General features: G+C 45.1%; 1 protein-coding gene and 2 long non-coding RNA genes across 3 annotated transcripts in view; 1 reads left to right on the top strand and 2 right to left on the bottom strand.

Moving 5' to 3' along the window:
- The window catches only part of LOC143372210 (sorting nexin-14), a 278,394-nt gene that overhangs the window by 178,938 nt on the left and 81,913 nt on the right, over positions 1-17,543 (top strand). The window lies entirely within an intron of this gene.
- The window catches only part of LOC143372282 (uncharacterized), a 394,641-nt gene that overhangs the window by 372,745 nt on the left and 4,353 nt on the right, over positions 1-17,543 (bottom strand). The window lies entirely within an intron of this gene.
- Positions 13,581-14,662, bottom strand: LOC143372290 (uncharacterized). Its single transcript, XR_013086267.1, has 3 exons — positions 14,492-14,662; positions 14,323-14,406; positions 13,581-14,227 (listed from the first exon to the last, which is right to left on the bottom strand). It is a non-coding gene; the product is annotated as an uncharacterized LOC143372290 (long non-coding RNA).

Genomic DNA, 17,543 nt, shown 5'->3' with positions numbered 1-17,543 from the left:
ATGCATGCTTCTCCATAAGAGCGGTGCTTAGGATTCGGTCGCCGGCCGCGCCCGCCGGCCGCCGCCGCCGACCACGGCTAGGAAACTCGACTTTTACACGCCACATTTCTTCGAACGCGCCACGCAAGAGCGTGGGTGAAAAATTTGACCTGCATCACGCGCAATCAGACGACTACCCACTTTCTTCAAAACATCTTGCATATTACATCTCTTCATCATTTATTTTACATATAACATCATTTGCATACCTATGTATATTTATTGTACATCAATAATAGTTTTTATATTAACACAAGCAATGACATGGTAATTATTGCCGTCAATAGTAATAATTATGATCGTCACAACAGTGAATGTGTCAACTGTAATTTCATTTGCCATCACATTGCCGGGGAAACATTTGGACATTTTTTAATGCACCCTTGTAAAATTTTACACACACACGCACGCACGCACGCACGCACATCAATTTTATCCTTCCTTCTACAAGACACAGCCTTTCCCAAATTGTTGAGTTCCTGATGGGATGTAACACACATAATAAATTTACGACAATTTTCTTTTGTTCGTCTTCGCACGCGTATACTTGGCGCCCATTTTTGTACCTTTTTTTAAAGAAGGTAATTTTGTGGATATACTAGTAACAAAAATTAAAAAATTATGTAGTTAAAGAAAATGTGGAGAGACATATCAATTAAATTAAAAGCAACCAGTAAAGTATTGTATATTTATATTTAGAAAACGTTTTAAATAATGAAGGAGAAAAGTATAAACTATCTCCTAACTCTCTTACTTATAAACTATTCATTATATAATTTTTCTTTTCAATCCCATTATTTGAAATTCTTTGATACGCACAATATGTGTCGATTTGTCCGTTCTTGCCCATCTGATGGTACTGTTATACATCATCGGCACGTGCCGTACAAATATTGTTTAGTACACAACACGGCACCACATAGTCCATCACCTCGACCTTTGTTAAGTGTAGACAATAGTAGTATAGCAATAGGGGTTCTAATTCAAATTTGAGTTTCAAGGTCATGATAAGGATTTCTCCCCGATCTCGAAATCCAAATTTGAGTTAGAAAATTTTCAAAATTTGTTTTTTTGCCGGCGGCGGGTGACGTCATAGAGATGGCGGAGTGGTGGGGGTATAGCTTGAGAACTGATAACGAATCATCGACACCGAATCGATATCGAACCGATACCGAAGTGCGTGGAGGGGAAACCCGCGGGCGAAGTCGGTCAAGACCTCCGCGTTACTGGTCAGCCGCCTGACCAACTCCCCCAAACGCCGTCTCTCTGGCATTAGTCTTTCCCGAATGGCGCACGCACGCACGCACGCACGCACACATGAGCCTTTGCCAAACGTCAGCGTATAATAATTTATTTTTATGAGCAATTGTATCGGATGGTGTCGGATGATGTCGGGAAAGATCGGCGTTTTACATACCACGTATTCGGGGGACGGGGGTATGGGGAAAGAGAGAGCATTACTTAGTGGTACAATCACAGTTATTTTAAAGCTAAATTCGGGGAGGGGAAGGGACAGCACTACATAGTGGTACAAGTACATTTATTCTAAAGTTAAATTTTTTTCAAAGTGTTTTTCAATCTTCACGAGGCAGCGTATCGCGCGATCACGTGTAATTTGAACCCACCCTCAAGTATAAAGCAGCTGCGCGAGATGACGTCATTTTGCGATGCGAATGTAATATGATACTTTTGGCAACCTCGTACGTGAGAATCATGTAAATAATTATGGTGCCGGGAAGAGAAAGAGGAGGACGGGTAAATAAATAGAGAAATAATATGTTGTAAGAAATTATATATATTGTTACATTAATAATATATAATAATATATAATAATATATAATAATAATAATGTATAATATACAGGGTGTCCCACTAAGGAGTGGACAGCGCGATATCTCTTAAAGTATTGTCGATAAAAATATAAAAAAAATAGGGAATTGCATGGTTCGAGGGGGCCCATTTATTAGCGCGAACGAATTTTGTTTCCGATTATTATTTTAAAAGATACGATGGTCAAGTTCGGTTTTTCAAATGGAACTATTTTTTTTTTGAAGACCTGAGTTGATAGTGCGTTCCAAGACAAATTCAATAAGCTTTAATGTATACACTTTATTTCCACTGGTTTTTAAGATTTTGCGCTTGCAAATTTACTGATTTTCACTGCAAGAAACCCCTCTGAAATGGCAAAAACCGGGGGCGGTCTTACTGACGCCACGGGTGGCACTGCCTGTTGAAATGGATACTTACCTGCCAAAGGTCTACGCCAGAAATGGCAGGCCCAAAGGCTGGACAATTCTTTTCCGTCAGAAATGCTACTTAGGTAGGTACATCTGCGGTATCGAGAAGCGCATCGTTACTTTTATTTCGCACTTGCTTCTACGCTCGGATGGCCGGTTCTTTTGGGAGGGATGCAAGTTGGATTGGTTCTGATACAATCTGCTCCCTATGGTTGAAATTTAGTCTAGCAACTTTCACTCCTCCTAACCTAACCATATATATATATATATATATATATATGTGTGTGTGTGTGGTTTATTGATTCCCCTCAGGGTTACATGTCTCCTTTTCATTTTCCTTAACCTAATCTTATCCTATCCTTATCCTAAGTCCTTATCCTACTTCCATCGCACTCGCCTCGCTCGCTCTCCCTCTCCGCTCTCCCGCTCGCCGCTCCCCCCCTCCCCCTTCTATCCACGCTCTTACACTATTCCCATTTATCCCGCGCCTGCCGTTTTCTCCTCTTAAAACTACGCCTTTTCCGCTCTCGTCTCCCCCCCTTTCCTCCGCCTACGACTTCCATTTCCTTTCTTTCACTCCATTCCTCCTTTCATTCATTAGTTCCTTTCTCCCTCCCTCCTTCCCTCTCCTTTCTCCCCGTTTCCTCCTTCCCACTCCCCTCTCATTTCCTCTATCCTCTTTATCCATTCCTCTCCCTTACCTCCTTCATCCAATATTTCCTTTATCATTTCCCCTATTCCTCTCTCCCATCCCTCTTCTTCCCTTGCACATCTCTCTAAAACGTGTTCCCACGTCTCTTCTCCCCCCCCCGCATACCCTGCATCTCCTCTCCTCTTCCTTCTCCCAGTACCTCCCCCCCCCCTCATTTTGTTCCCCAGCCTAAATCTTGCTATCCTCCTGCACCTCCCTTCACTCCATCCCGCTGCCAGATATTTCGGAATCCCCTTTGCTACTATCTCCCTGTACCATCTGTTGTATTTAGACTCCCTTATTTTTTCCCTTCTCTCCTCTGCCTGTCTCCTGCTGTCTTCTTTCTCCATCTCTTCGTACCCCCCTCTTTCCCTTTCCCTTTCGTTACCTTCACTCCCTCCTCTCTCCATCCTAAACTCCTTTCTCTCTATTTCCCACCTAGACAACTCTGTCCCCTCCTCCCTCTCCCTCTCCTTCACCTCTTTCAGACATAATCTGGCCAACTCCCCTCCCTCTCCCCTGCTCAGCTTCTCCTCGTATCTCCACGCCCTTCCCCCCGCCCGCGTCCACAGCTTTTCCCTCTTTGTCTCCTCCCTCACCATATATCCTGGCGTCCTCCAGTCTACCCCCAACGACCATCTTATGAACCTTTCCTGTACCCTCTCTACCTCCTCCCTCTCCTTCCACCCCCATACCTCCGCCCCGTACCCCAATACCGTCCACACCAGCGCATCGAACAGCCACATCCTCCTTCCCCAGTCCTTTCCAAATTTCCTTTTTCCAATTCCCCAGACCTGTCTCATTACGACCCCTGCCTTTTTCACCCTGTCCTGTATGTGCGCCTCATGTCCCCCGTTTTTCTTGAACACATACCCTAAATACTTAAACTCCTTTACCTCCTCAATCTCCCTTCCTTTCCATTTCCATTCCACCTTTCTGTCTCTCCCTCCCCCTTTTCTGAACCTTACCACCTTTGTCTTTGCCACATTAACCTCTAGGTTCTTTCCCTCCAAGTATCTTTCTAGCCGCCTTATCATACACACCATCTCTTCCTCTTTTCCCGCCAGTAACACTAGGTCATCCGCATATGCCAGGGAGCATATCCTCCTGCCTCCTATTCTCACCCCTCCCCAATTCCCTTTATTTAGCTCCTCCTCCACATCCGCTATCAGCAGGTTGAATAGTATGGGGCTCAGCGGGCACCCTTGCCTTAGCCCTCTCGATGTCCAGAATCCCTCCCCTATCTCCCCTCCCACCTTTACTCTGCTAATTGTCTCCCTATATATTTCCTTAACCCTCTCCCTCAACCCCTCCCTTACCCCTCTCTTCTCCATTGCCTCCCATAATTTACTCCTGTCCACCGTGTCGAACGCAGCCTTCAGGTCCACGAACAGCGCTACCAGTTTCCCCTTGCCCCTTCTGGTCTGCTTCCCTATCATGTGGTTTAGCACATATATTTGGTCCCCTGTTGCTCTCCCTCTCCTGAACCCTGCCTGACTCTCCGGGATCATCCCCTCACCTTCCACCTCCTGTTCCAGTCTCTCTCCCAGCACCGCTGCATACACCTTATACAGGGTCGGCATAAGCGTAACTCCCCTGTAGTCCTGTACCCCTGTCCCCCTTCCTTTCTTCACCAGTGGCGCTATTAACCCCTCCTTCCACTCCTGCGGCCATCCTTCTCCCTCCCATACCCTCCTGCAAATCTCCCGTGCTGCCTCTACCCCCTTCTCTCCGCCAAATTTCCATGCTTCGTTTGGTATCCCGTCCCCTCCCATCGCCTTTTCCTCCTTCAGTCTCCTCAATACCTTTCTTATTTCCTCTTTGCTTATTCCTTCTTCCTCTCCCTTCCTCCTACTCCCCTCCCCTCCCATCCTTACCCTGTTTTCCACTCCCCCTAGCAGTCCCATGAAATATTCCTTCCACTCCTCTCTCTTTATCTTTTCGTCCACCCGCTTCCTTTTTTTCCTTCCCCTGTTCACTATCACCCATACTTTGTTTTCCGTTTTCGCTTCCGCCACCTCCCTTATCATCCTCTCCCTCTCTTCCCCTTTTTTCCTCTCGCACAGTTCTTTGTACTCTCTCCTTTTCCTTTTGTACTCTTCCCTCGATCCCTCCCCCCCTCTCCATCTCCTTAGTAGAGCTGATCAAGTACCCGGAAAAAGCAAGCCGAGCCTGGCTCGGCTTGAAAAACCGAGCCGAGCCGGGTACCCGAAAGAACCGAGCGGCTCGGACAGAACCAAGTACTTGAATTTTTTTCAAGCGGCCCGAAAGAAACCGGGCGGATTGGATGGAACCGAGCGGATTGAATTTTTCCAAGCGGCCCGAAAGAAACCGGGCGGCTTGGAAAGTAAGCGGGCGGGCCCTAAGAAACCGGGTGGCTTGGAAAGAAACGAACGGTCCGAATGAAGGTCGAGCGGACCGTTCGTTTCTTTCCAAGCCACCCGGTTTCTTAGGGCCCGCCCGCTTACTTTCCAAGCCGCCCGGTTTCTTTCGGGCCGCTTGGAAAAATTCAATCCGCTCGGTTCCATCCAATCCGCCCGGTTTCTTTCGGGCCGCTTGGAAAAATTCAATCCGCTCGGTTCCATCCAATCCGCCCGGTTTCTTTCGGGCCGCTTGGAAAAATTCAATCCGCTCGGTTCCATCCAATCCGCTCGGTTTCTTTCGGGCCGCTTGAAAAAAATTCAAGTACTTGGTTCTGTCCGAGCCGCTCGGTTCTTTCGGGTACCCGGCTCGGCTTGGAAACCGAGTCCCGGATTGGTTCGGATTTCAAGCTACCCGAATATTCAAGTACTCGTACAGCTCTACTCCTTAGCCCTCTTCTCACCTGCCTCTTCATTTCCCTGGTTTCTCCGTCCCACCACCCCTCCTTCCGCCATTCCTCCTTGTCCCCCTTCTCCTCCCCTTTCCTCATCACCTCCTTAATCCTTTCTGTTATCTTACTCACCGCCTCCTGTATCCCTTCCCCTTCTATGCCCACTCCTTCCATCCCCCTCCTAAACTCCTCTTTCATCCTTGCCGACCACCGCCCTCCTCCTACCTTTCTTTCCCTCACTTTTCCTCTTCTCTCCCCCACTCCTCCCTCCCTCATCGTCATCACCACCGGGTAGTGATCTGACTCCACTCTGTCCCCTATCTCCATCCTTTCCACCCCCATTCTTGTCCTCTCATCCCCCAACACATAATCGATCACCGTTGCCCCTCTTCCCCCTCTTCGTCCCCCTCTATGTTCCCGTTCAAGATTTCCCACCCCGTCTCATCTATTAGTTTTACTAAACTTCTTCCGTCCCTATTTACCTTCCTATCTTTCGACTTTCTTCCCCCTCCCTCCTCCTCCTCCTCTCCTCCCTCTATCCTGCCGCCTAGCGTTCCTGTTCTCGCATTGAAGTCCCCCCCTATTATTGTCCTCTCTCCCTCCTTCTGCCCCTCCATCCATCCTCTGATCCTTTCCAGCTTCCTCTCCATGTCCTCGTTCACGTATACTGCCACCACCGTCCATTCCTCCTCCCCCGCCTTTATTCTTTCCACCAAAATTCCTTCTTCTTCTCCCTGATCTCGTTCCTGTCCTACTTCCATCTCTTCCCTCACCCCTATCACTATGCCTCCCATCGCTCTCCCCCTCTTATTCCTTCTCTTTGCCCACTGCGTCTTCCACCTGTATCCCGTCGGCAGCCTGTGCTTAATCCTGTCCCATCCATTCTCTTCTATCCATGTCTCCAAAAGCACTATTACTTCCCATTCCCCTATCCCCTTCCAAAATTCCACCTCCTTGTTTGCCACCCCCGCTACGTTCCAGAACGCTATCTTCCAGCTTTTCGTTTCTTCCGTTTGTTCTGTCGCTCCCCTTTTCTCTCCCTCCACCCTTAGTTTTTTGACCCTTCCGCTCCCTGTCTCCCTTCTTTCTTTCCCACCTCTTCCCTGCCCCTTTCTCCTTCTCGCACCTCTTTTGCTCCCCATTCTGCCCTTCCCCTCTCCTTCCCTCTCCAGTCTCTTAGTACCTCTCCCTGCTCATCCCAGAACCACGTTTTCCCCTCTATCTCTATCTTCCCGTACTTTACTCTCACTCTATTCCCTTTTCTTTCCTCCTCTTCTCCTAACACCCTTAACTGCCATTGCATCTTTCTTTCTTTCCAGGTCAGATCGTCCCCTATCCTTTCCTTTCTCCCTTTTAGCTTTCCTTTGTTCCTCATTATTTCCCTCTTCACTTCCATGCTCTCCATTTTCATCTCCAGCATCACTTCCTCCCTCCCTTGCCTTCTTCCTCCAAGCTCCCTCACTCCCTCTATTCTCCCCTGTATCCCTACTACATCCAGCACTTCCTTTGCCCTCCTCATCGCCGTTCCCTCCCTACCTACCCCTTTAATTATAATGTTCTTCCTTCTCTCTTCTCTCTCTTTCATTTCTAGTTTTCTTTCCATCCCCTGCACCCTTGTTTCCCATTCTTCCCGTCCTGCGTCCTTCCCCACCCCTTCCTCTCTCCTTCCTTCTCCGACTCCCTCCTCCTTTTTCCTCCTCATTTCTAAATTCTTTAGCATCTCCTCCATTTCCTTGATCTCATCCTCTTCTCTCTCCACTTCCTCTAATCTTTTTTCCACCCTTTCCATTCTATTTCCCAACTCTTTCTTTTCTCTTCTCCACTTCTCTTCCCATTCATCCATTTTCTCTCTTAATGACGCCATATCTTCCCTCGCCTGTCTCCCTTGTTCCTTTACTTCCTTCAGATCCTTCCTCATCTCCGCCCTCATTTCCTTTAATAGCCTCTCTATTCCTCCCCCCTCTCTTTCTCCCTCCGGTGATCTTCCTACCTTTCTACTCTTTTGGAACGCTTCTATTCCACTCTCTTCTCCATGACCCTGTTCCTCTTTCTCTCTCTTTTTCTTCCACAACTCCGCAATTTCACCTATGCTTCCTCCACTCATGCTCCTCTCCCTTGCCAGTCTCTCTGCATTCGTTTTCCTACCTCTCCTTTTCGCCTCTTCTTCCTTTTCATCTACCTTCCTCTCTGTTTCTACCCTTTCTTTTCTTCTTTCCTCTCCCTTTTCTCCCTCTTTCCCTTCCGTCCTATCTTCCTTACCTTCCGCCTATTTCCCCTTCTCTCACTCCCTACTTTATCTACTGTCTCCGCTATATCCTTATTTCCTTTCTTCACCGCCCGATGTCTCTCTCTTCCTCTCTTTCTCCACTCTCCCGCCGTTTCCACTCCCGCTCAATCCTTCCCTCCTTACCTTAACCTCAACACTCGCGTGCTTCCACCCTGTTTTTCCTCCTCTCCCTCACTCCCCTTTTCCTCGGCCTATCTCTTCCTTCACTCCCAGCTCCCCCTTCTCCCTCTGTACCCACTTTTCACACCCTACCTGCCCTACTAACACCTTATCCACTCCTATCTCTCACACTGCTCACTCACACGTCACGCTTCTTACAAACCGGAAATGGAAGTCCTATATATATATATATATATATATATATATATATATATATATATATAGGACTTCCATTTCCGGTATATATATATATATATATATATATATATATATATATATTTATATATATATATATTTATAGAGAGAGAGAGAGAGAGAGAGGGAGAGGGGGGGCGAAAAAAATACAATAAAAGAAAAAATAATAAAAATATAAAAACTAATAGGGTGGGGTAATGGGGGCGGTGGTAATGGCGATGATGGTGGCGAATGCGGTGGTGCCATATATAGCCGCAACCGTCGCTGGGCCCTCGGCGCTGCGTATGGCCGCACCCACGCGGCCCCATATATGGGCTCCTGATGCATCGGAGGCCACAAATCACGCCTAATATGAAGCCGCGGCGCCCGTAACAGCGGTGCGGGCAAGTTCTAGAATATACAAACATTGATATAATATTAACGCATCAAACACATAAAACAATGCAAAGTATTACATACCTGCGGAGGCGGCGGCGACGGAAACCGCGGCGGTGGTGAAGGCGACGGCGACCGCGACGGCGGCGACGAGCCCCAATCAGAGGACCAGAAGGGCGACGGCGGTAGTGAGTTCTACAACATAATTAACAATATAATATTCGTATGAACGCCTTATTTAATCTTGCGCGTTTTCAAAGGTTAAACACGATAAATGCCAAAATATTGTAAGTACATACCTCAGAATTGTCCCGCCATTGCTCGGGATCACACTCTGGAGCGATACGTGTTAGCCCTTTTTTCACGCACTTCAAAAGTTAAGTGTAACAGCGACAGTTGTCCGCCTGCCACGATTTGAAGACAACTGGTCTCGATGCATCTCCTGGCTCTTGCATGTCAAAACCCCCTCCTATCATGAAATCGAGAAATGTGCAGCTTTGCAAAGTAGGATGCCTTTGTTCTTCACCATCTTCATCACAGGCCACCTGCATTTTCGCTGACCATCCTCCTCCATGTACTTATCTTCTTCTCCTTTCTTCTTTGGACACATCATTCGACTAGGTCACACCACTTTCAACGCGTATCAAACGTGTATTGGACGTCTATTGAACCACTTTCAACGCATAACGTACCACTTTCAACGTCTATCGTACCACTCTGAACGTGTATCGAACGTCTATTGAACCACTTTCAACGTCTATCATACCACTTTGAACGTGTATTGAACTACTTCTTCATTATAATTACAATCATCGTCTTAATTTAGCGTATATGCAGGGGGTTGCGTGGGAGGGTGACGAAAAACATTTTTATATGCATAAAAGGATTGATTATATTTATTTACGCATTTCTCTCTGGCGTTTAGACCACCAGTTAAATATTTTAAATACATTTTGCAAAGCACAATGCTTTGCATATCTACCACATTGCAGAGTATTAACCACATTTGGCTCATTTAGAGATTTGATATCCTCGTAGTCAATGTCTAGCGTCTCGATGATCACGTCCGCTCTCGTATTTTCATCGAGGAAATCCACGAGCCAATCGCGTTTCTGCAGCCCTGTAACATATACGACATGGGGTGTGTCACCTTCCTCGTCGATCGCATCGGCTACAGCTTTCATAATTAGCTGTTTAGCCATACTGTACGGAACGTCTCAATCTTCCCAACGTAGTCCATGATGTGTTGCCACCAACCACCGGATGCTCGATTTGTCGGATTTTGTAAGAAGATATTGTGGCATCGAACTCCCAAAAATATAGTGCGAGAGATTTGTTCCCTTTCGTAGGATAGCCACTTCCTTCGCGACAAATCTTCCACCGACGATGAACCCTTGCAGGTCAACGAATGTTGGTACGACCATTATCGATACAATTTAGAGGTCCGTTCGCTTCCAAGACAGACTGGAGAATGCGGTCTTTCTCGTAAAGCATCTCGAATTTCACGATGAAATTTTGTGCGAATTTGGTACAGTAAGTAGCGCAGTAATTTAATTGATTTTGCGCACCACATTTGTCAGCGGATTGTATTCAACTACCCGTTCACGCAGAATGAGAGAGTAGGCTGTAGTATTTGCAGGTACGTTTCCTTTACAATCAAATTCTATGCGCACGTCCACGGTGCTATTCTTGATCGACTCATTTTGTCGCGAGCAATCAATCACCACGAGGGGGCGAAATTGCAAAAATTGGGCCACGGTGAATAATGCCTCGTTGCAACTATGTCCGTAATACGATTTATGAAAATGCGTATACATGTTAAATAAGATGGCGTGCCTATTCTTGTCAAAGTCCAAGTTCATGTCATCGTACGGGTAAAATTCCGAGTTGAGAAAAAGTTTTACATTGGTCAATTTGCAGTGGTCGAATCGAGTAACATATTCAGTCATCACATTCTTTCGAGCAGTCTGTGGAGCAAAGATAATGTATCGCGGCTTCTCCAACTGTGCAACTGCCTTCACGGCCCACGAATGCTTGGTCGTGCTCTGTAAGAGAGGATACTCGTACAGATCCCACGAGCGAAAACTAATGCTCAGGTTTTGTCCACTTTCCAAAGCATGTAGCAACGACAGCTTATTAACGTCGTTCAGCGTCACGTGAGGCATCCGCCATTGCACTTTAAGTAATTCAATTTCTGGTTCCAACGTCGGCGATCCTTTAAGAGAATTGTTATCGTTGCGCGATCGTATTAAAATCAATTCGTGACGCGCATTAATAACCATGCGTTTGTAGTCCTCGCAAAATCCCAACAAATATTTGAGCGAGATGCAAAAATTGAAATGATTTATCACTATCGTGCCGTTTCAAGCCCCATCCCGCATTCTCCATATTTTTGTCTTCATCAGATGTCATCGATACATAGTTTTTAAGTGTGCTAGTTATTCCAAAGGTTTCTGTTGCGATCAATCCCCACACTATTCAGTTCGTATCGAATCTCATCAAATACGGATGCCATGCAATTATTTCCCAACATCACCGCCGATGCATCGTTTGGCTTATTTATCGTCAATTTCCCCTCCACGTAGAGGAAACTTTCACACGGCAATGTGTATAAATCCTGTTGCTGTATAGGTATTCTTATCTCATCGCTGTATCCAAACGTTGTGTTGACGTAAGGGTTGTATGTGTGAGTCTCAAGCTTGACGATGCGATCATCAAACGTCGGCTTCGCGCCAATGCTTAGAATGTCGGTCATTTTTCAACTTAATTGCGTACAATGAATCCCAGCGATTTCAAAAATGCAATGTTCGCAGCACTGAGCCTTTTCTTTTTAGCGAAATCAGAGCTGTTGCAGTTGTTGTTCTTGTTGTTGTTGTTGTTGTTGCAAACAATTTCGTTTGGAAGAAACGTGTTTCTGGAGTCGTTCAACACAAGCATATCATTCGGCCGCACTACATGTATTATCATCGACGTCGTCGTACGTGCAGTCTGATGGTAATCTCTTCACCTCGAAAATCAAGCAACCGTCCGTCTTGATCCACAACGCGTATCATTAGATCCGAAATGACCTGTGCGGTGATTGGAAGGTAAATGATCTGCGCGGGCGTTTCCGATATCTTATATCCCGGCGGTACTCTGGGAGAAAATTCATGTATCGTATGTACGCGCTTCCCATTGCTGTACGCGCCAGCGGTCACGCTACATTCTATGCGAATAATGTTCACATTCATGATATTAATCGGATCGTCCGATTCGTGCCACTGTCCCGGTTCTAATACGCGATTCGTCGAGAATCCCAGTAACGATCCAATGTTATTGGGTTTCGTAAAGTCTACAATGAACGAGCAGTACAGCTCACTTTTCATGGTGTTGTTGTTGGGGCGCAACATTATAGGATACATATCGTTGTCACCATCGTCATTGTTGTCATCGGTGCCATCGAGATTTTGAGGATACCGCTCGAGTAATCGCTGTTTCAAATAGTTGGCAATGGCGTCTAATTCGTATGAACCGTGGGGAATCGTAATGTATTCATGGCTGGTGTCGAGCCTGTTGTTGACATCATAGTTTGTGGTGAACTAGAATTTATCGTTGCTCGAGTCGATGTTGGGTATTGTATGGTAAGTTTCAAGGGTTGTTAGGCCAAGCTCGTAATCATCGTCGCTCATATCTATGGGCGGAAAGTAGCTTACCGCGAGGGTGCTACTCTTGCCTGTTAGAGTGAATGTTAACGACATATTCGAAGCTGTACGACTGGACTCGTACTGAATCAAAGTGGTGAGAAGTCAATCCTTAAGGGGGCCGTCTCCTTTTTGTTATGGTCCGAATCGATCGAAGCGCCCTTGTAAACAGACGGACCCTAATGAAACTACTGCGGTCGGTAAAAAGAAGTTGTACAATGGTGACATCTACCGATACTCTGCTTAGACGAATTTTTGACAGCATAGTTGCCGCATGTTCTGTTGTCTCCGTCTCTGCCGCGCTGTTGCCACAGCTCCTTCTATTGAGAAGCTTGGAGGAATACGGCACGAGAGCTGCGTCTAGGCAGCGATCGCCGGGCTCCATGTACCGCTGATGGAGGGGGGAACATCGACAGGAGCGGTGGTTATGTGTGGGGAACTGCGGTGCGTCAGTCACGCACACATAACCACCGCTGTAGGTGTTTCCTCGTGCATCAGCTGTAGCTGGAGCCCGCCAATTCCTGCGTCTAGCATCAGAGCCTCGCTGAACGTAAAGGAGGATAGCACTATTGAAAGATAGAGAGGTTGAGTAGTGAAGTTAGGAAACATGTCAATGAAACAATACTAATTTAGTATTTATTTATACATAGAACGATGCAATACTTTGTACAATCAATGTGCAAATTCAAAGCATACAATTTGAATAAGGTACATCACCGAAGTGTAACATGCCGATCGTAATGAAATTTATGAATGCTGTAATTCTTCTAAAAACATATGCTGCTTTTTTTCATCTAACTATACATCAAATTATCTTTTATATCAACAAGAATTGTCTGTTTCAATAATAGTTTTGTACATGGTTTTCTTCGGAATTGTTATTCCACGGTTGTAAAAATTTATCAATATAAACCAGAGTTCAGTACTAACAATACTGATATTTGGGAATGTCCCATTAAACGATTTTATTTAGCTACGATCCTCTGTTTGTTTGTTTGTGTGATTCAAATGTGGAAACTCAATTTTAAACCACTTCCAACCATCCAATTCCCTCTAAACTTTGCAGAGGTGCGTAGTTTGGTTGACAATACAAAATTATGAAAAAACTCCGAGTGGGTGAAAAAATTACCTAGTCACCAATAAATAATAACCCATAACAATAAATCAACCATTCTTCAAGCAAACTGTTAAACTGCATACAGCAATAAGAGTAATGTAAATCCACAAACACTAAAAACTAGAAAAAGTATATTAAAAAATTTATAATAAACGATTTTATGAAAAATGCATTAAAAAGTAAAAAATAATTATTTTCTTATACTACAATTTCGATGGTGTATTTGCACATAAAATCGTGGAGCAGGATATCTCGCAACAAATTCATTTCGACACTTGAGGCTATACTAAATTGATTCATATTCTGTTATGAAATATTCTGAACCACGTTTTTATTTAAAGTTGAAAAACACCATCGAAATTGTAGCACAACACTAGAAGTATTTTTTAGTTGTTAGTGCCTTTTTGACAAAATCGTTTAACAGAACATTTTTTTATATTTTTTTTGTTTCTAATCAAGTTATAGTCATTACAATAAATCAATCCAACTTCATTGGAGAATTGAAATTCGACATTCAAGCTTTCGCCCCTTTGAAATGGACAGATAAAAATGGTGTATTTCCTCTTCTTCTTTGACGGTCTTCCTACAATTTTCTTAGGTCGCTCGTACCGAAAGATGACATAGGCAGTGTGGATCTGTAACACATTATGAAGTTCATTAGGAAATACTTAATTGTAGTTTTGTAAACGTACAAAATTTTACTGCAGATGTATAAGCTGTTAAACTTTACCTGAAATATGGTACTTATCATTCCATTTGTCCTGACATTACTGTCCCATAAACCATGTTTGCAGTAATTTGGTAAAGAATCCGCCTGTAACAAATGATCGCAGACATTTCTGTAAGTTTTATATAAAAGTAAAAATTTGTTTCCATAATTCGTCGAACATCATGTATACCTGCGAGGCCCGTGTGAATCAACCTGGCGCATTTGATCGAGCCCGATTCCGTCTGTCTGCTCCTGTGAACTAGAGCTGTTACTTTTTTACCCGTCGGGTACTCGGCTACCCGAAACAACTTCAAGGAATTGAATGCTTTATTGTCTATGGTATTGTTTGATATTAGGTAAAAATGATCGAACTATACCACATTCAATGGCTTGAAGTTATTCCGGGTAGCCGGTTACCCGACGGGTCAAAAAGTAACAGCTCCGCTGTGAACTTAGAAATGTGTCTGAAAAAATTAAAGGGTGAATTAAATTTATTATTTTCTTCTTCACTTCTTCGGGGAAGTGACGGCGGCGTCGATCGACTCGCGTGATCATATGATCCGCGAGTAAAAGTGCCATCGCTGGCACTTGTCACCACTGACGATAGTCAGCGGTGCGACGCCGGATCGATCATATTTATTATTTTCTTCGTCACTTCTTTGGGGAAGTGACGGCGGCGTCGATCGACTCGCGTGATCATATGATCCGCGAGTAAAAGTGCCATCGCTGGCACTTGTCACCACTGACGATAGTCAGCGGTGCGACGCCGGATCGATCATATTTATTATTTTCTTCGTCACTTCTTTGGGGAAGTGACGGCGGCGTCGATCGACTCGCGTGATCATATGATCCGCGAGTAAAAGTGCCATCGCTGGCACTTGTCACCACTGACGATAGTCAGCGGTGCGACGCCGGATCGATCATATTTATTATTTTCTTCGTCACTTCTTTGGGGAAGTGACGGCGGCGTCGATCGACTCGCGTGATCATATGATCCGCGAGTAAAAGTGCCATCGCTGGCACTTGTCACCACTGACGATAGTCAGCGGTGCGACGCCGGATCGATCATATTTATTATTTTCTTCGTCACTTCTTTGGGGAAGTGACGGCGGCGTTGATCGACTCGCGTGATCATATGATCCGCGAGTAAAAGTGCCATCGCTGGCACTTGTCACCACTGACGGGGTCAGTGGTACCGCGCTTTACAACGCGGTGCGACGCCGGGCCGTTATAATAGTTTCATTATTTCTGGAGGGAGACCTTTTTCGCTTTTTCAAGCTTTTCGGTTTTTCTTTCGCTCTCTCTGCTAGAATAAATTGTGGCTCCCGAATAGTCATGCACCTATTGTGCCGACTATCTATTAATTCGGGTAGCATGCATTCTAAATAAAATTGAACAAGTTTTGGCTCCATTTCTCTTTTCCAAAACGCATCATCTCTCTCTACTTTTATAGATTTCAACCCTTTCGGGGTCCAAAGGCAAAATATACAGTACTTTCTGTCAGTAATGTGTAACTGGCCTTGTATTTGATAAAAATAGTGATGCGTTTTACTTATTGAAATACCTGCGTTACGCGTGAACATGCGCCGGACAGCGGGAACTTGTTCAATAGCTTCTTCAGGCGTAAAGTTCTCCGCTGATTTGGGGCATTTGATTTCCAAAATACCCTCTTGACCGATGATTCCATCCGGTGAAGCTCCTAAGAAGGCGATGCAGCTGTCGATGAAAAATCCACATTCCGCAATATCTGTATATTGCTTCTTCAATTCTTCGCGAGCAATATTCTCGCATTCTTTCCCGTATTCCACCGCGGGTGTACTAATTATCTTCGGATAAAGAATTGATTTTACTGTATTTGCGCAAAGCGTGTCAGGTCGGCGACGGCTCACTTGTCCAAAATTGGATGCTGTCAACAATTTGGACCTGTACTGCAACCATTTGCGGTTCTTTGCTTGTCCGATTGTTTCATCTTCAATGGCATGTCTTTTCTCTTGCCAGTCACTGAGCATTTGCATATGCTTTTCCCGCTCCAGTTCGTACATTTCGGATGGCATGTCTGGCTTCTGTGCATTTTGTCCATAATCACAATCTTTCTGCGAGGGCAAATGCTTGCGTACATATCGCGCAGCCTTCGTTTCCTTCTGTTTTGCAGCTTTCTTTTCCTTTTCTTTCTTTTTCTTTTCTTCCATTTGGTGCACAACCTCGGGCGTTTTCTTCTTCATAACCGCATCCAATCGCGAGTGCACTTGGTTACTGTTGTACTCCACGACAGCAGCAGCACATCTCCCTGTATAAGATCCTCTTTCGGCGAAATTTAATCTTTTTCCGCCAGTGTACTTGGCAATTAGTCCGTTCAAACTTTCCACAGCGTTATTAGTAGTATTATAGAGTAAGCTCTCCGCATGAGCTAATAGTGGACGAAGTATTTCTTTCACGTCCTGGTACACTCCAATTTTCATCAAGTCTGGAACGATGTTTTTCTCATTCTCTTTATTCTTTCCATCGCAGAAATATTCTAGTCTTGCACACTCTGCGTGTTCACCAAACACGTGGCTTGGAACATTCTGTATGTCGCCATACAAATTCTTCGTTCTCTCGTCGATTGATACATTCTGATTGTATCTAAACTTTGCGGCTTTCACGATGTCCGTGCGCATCCGGCGAATGCTACTTTCCACAGTTTGTCTCAATGGTCCAGATGTGGTCTTTTTTACAATCGCTTTCATTTTTGTGCAAAAGTTTCGCAACAAATGATTCGTGCATTCAATCTTTTTTACACGAATCTGTCTCTTATATGGGTCCGCATCAATAATCTTCTTATACACGCTACTGTCCCCATCAGCAATCAGTGTAGAATAAACGAGCCCACGTTTTTCTACGCTAGTGTTGAATCCTTCTACTATAGCATCGCTTTCCATAGCAGTCGATGCTCGAGATGTTTTCCAGTTTTTGAAACATGTGTGCTTTCGGGGTTCTTTCTCGTTTTTCGCAGCAATCCGACAAATTCTGCAAACTTTGTTCCGAACGCCGTAAAATAATACTTTTTTCGTGTGATAGCCAACTATCACGCCGACTCCAGACGCAGAATCGTAACATCCACTGCGGTAGGATCTCTTCATCCAGCTTCCGTCGGCCACAACGGGGATGTGAGGGGTCCCTGACCCGGGAAGAACGTCGCCTCTCTCAATCGCCAAACGTTTTTCTTCTTCAGCCGCTGCTAACATCTCTTCTTCTGCAGCGGC

Source organism: Andrena cerasifolii, chromosome 8 (assembly GCF_050908995.1).
Source record: "Andrena cerasifolii isolate SP2316 chromosome 8, iyAndCera1_principal, whole genome shotgun sequence".
Lineage (NCBI taxonomy): Eukaryota > Metazoa > Arthropoda > Insecta > Hymenoptera > Andrenidae > Andrena > Andrena cerasifolii.
This window is presented reverse-complemented; position numbering and strand designations above follow the sequence as displayed.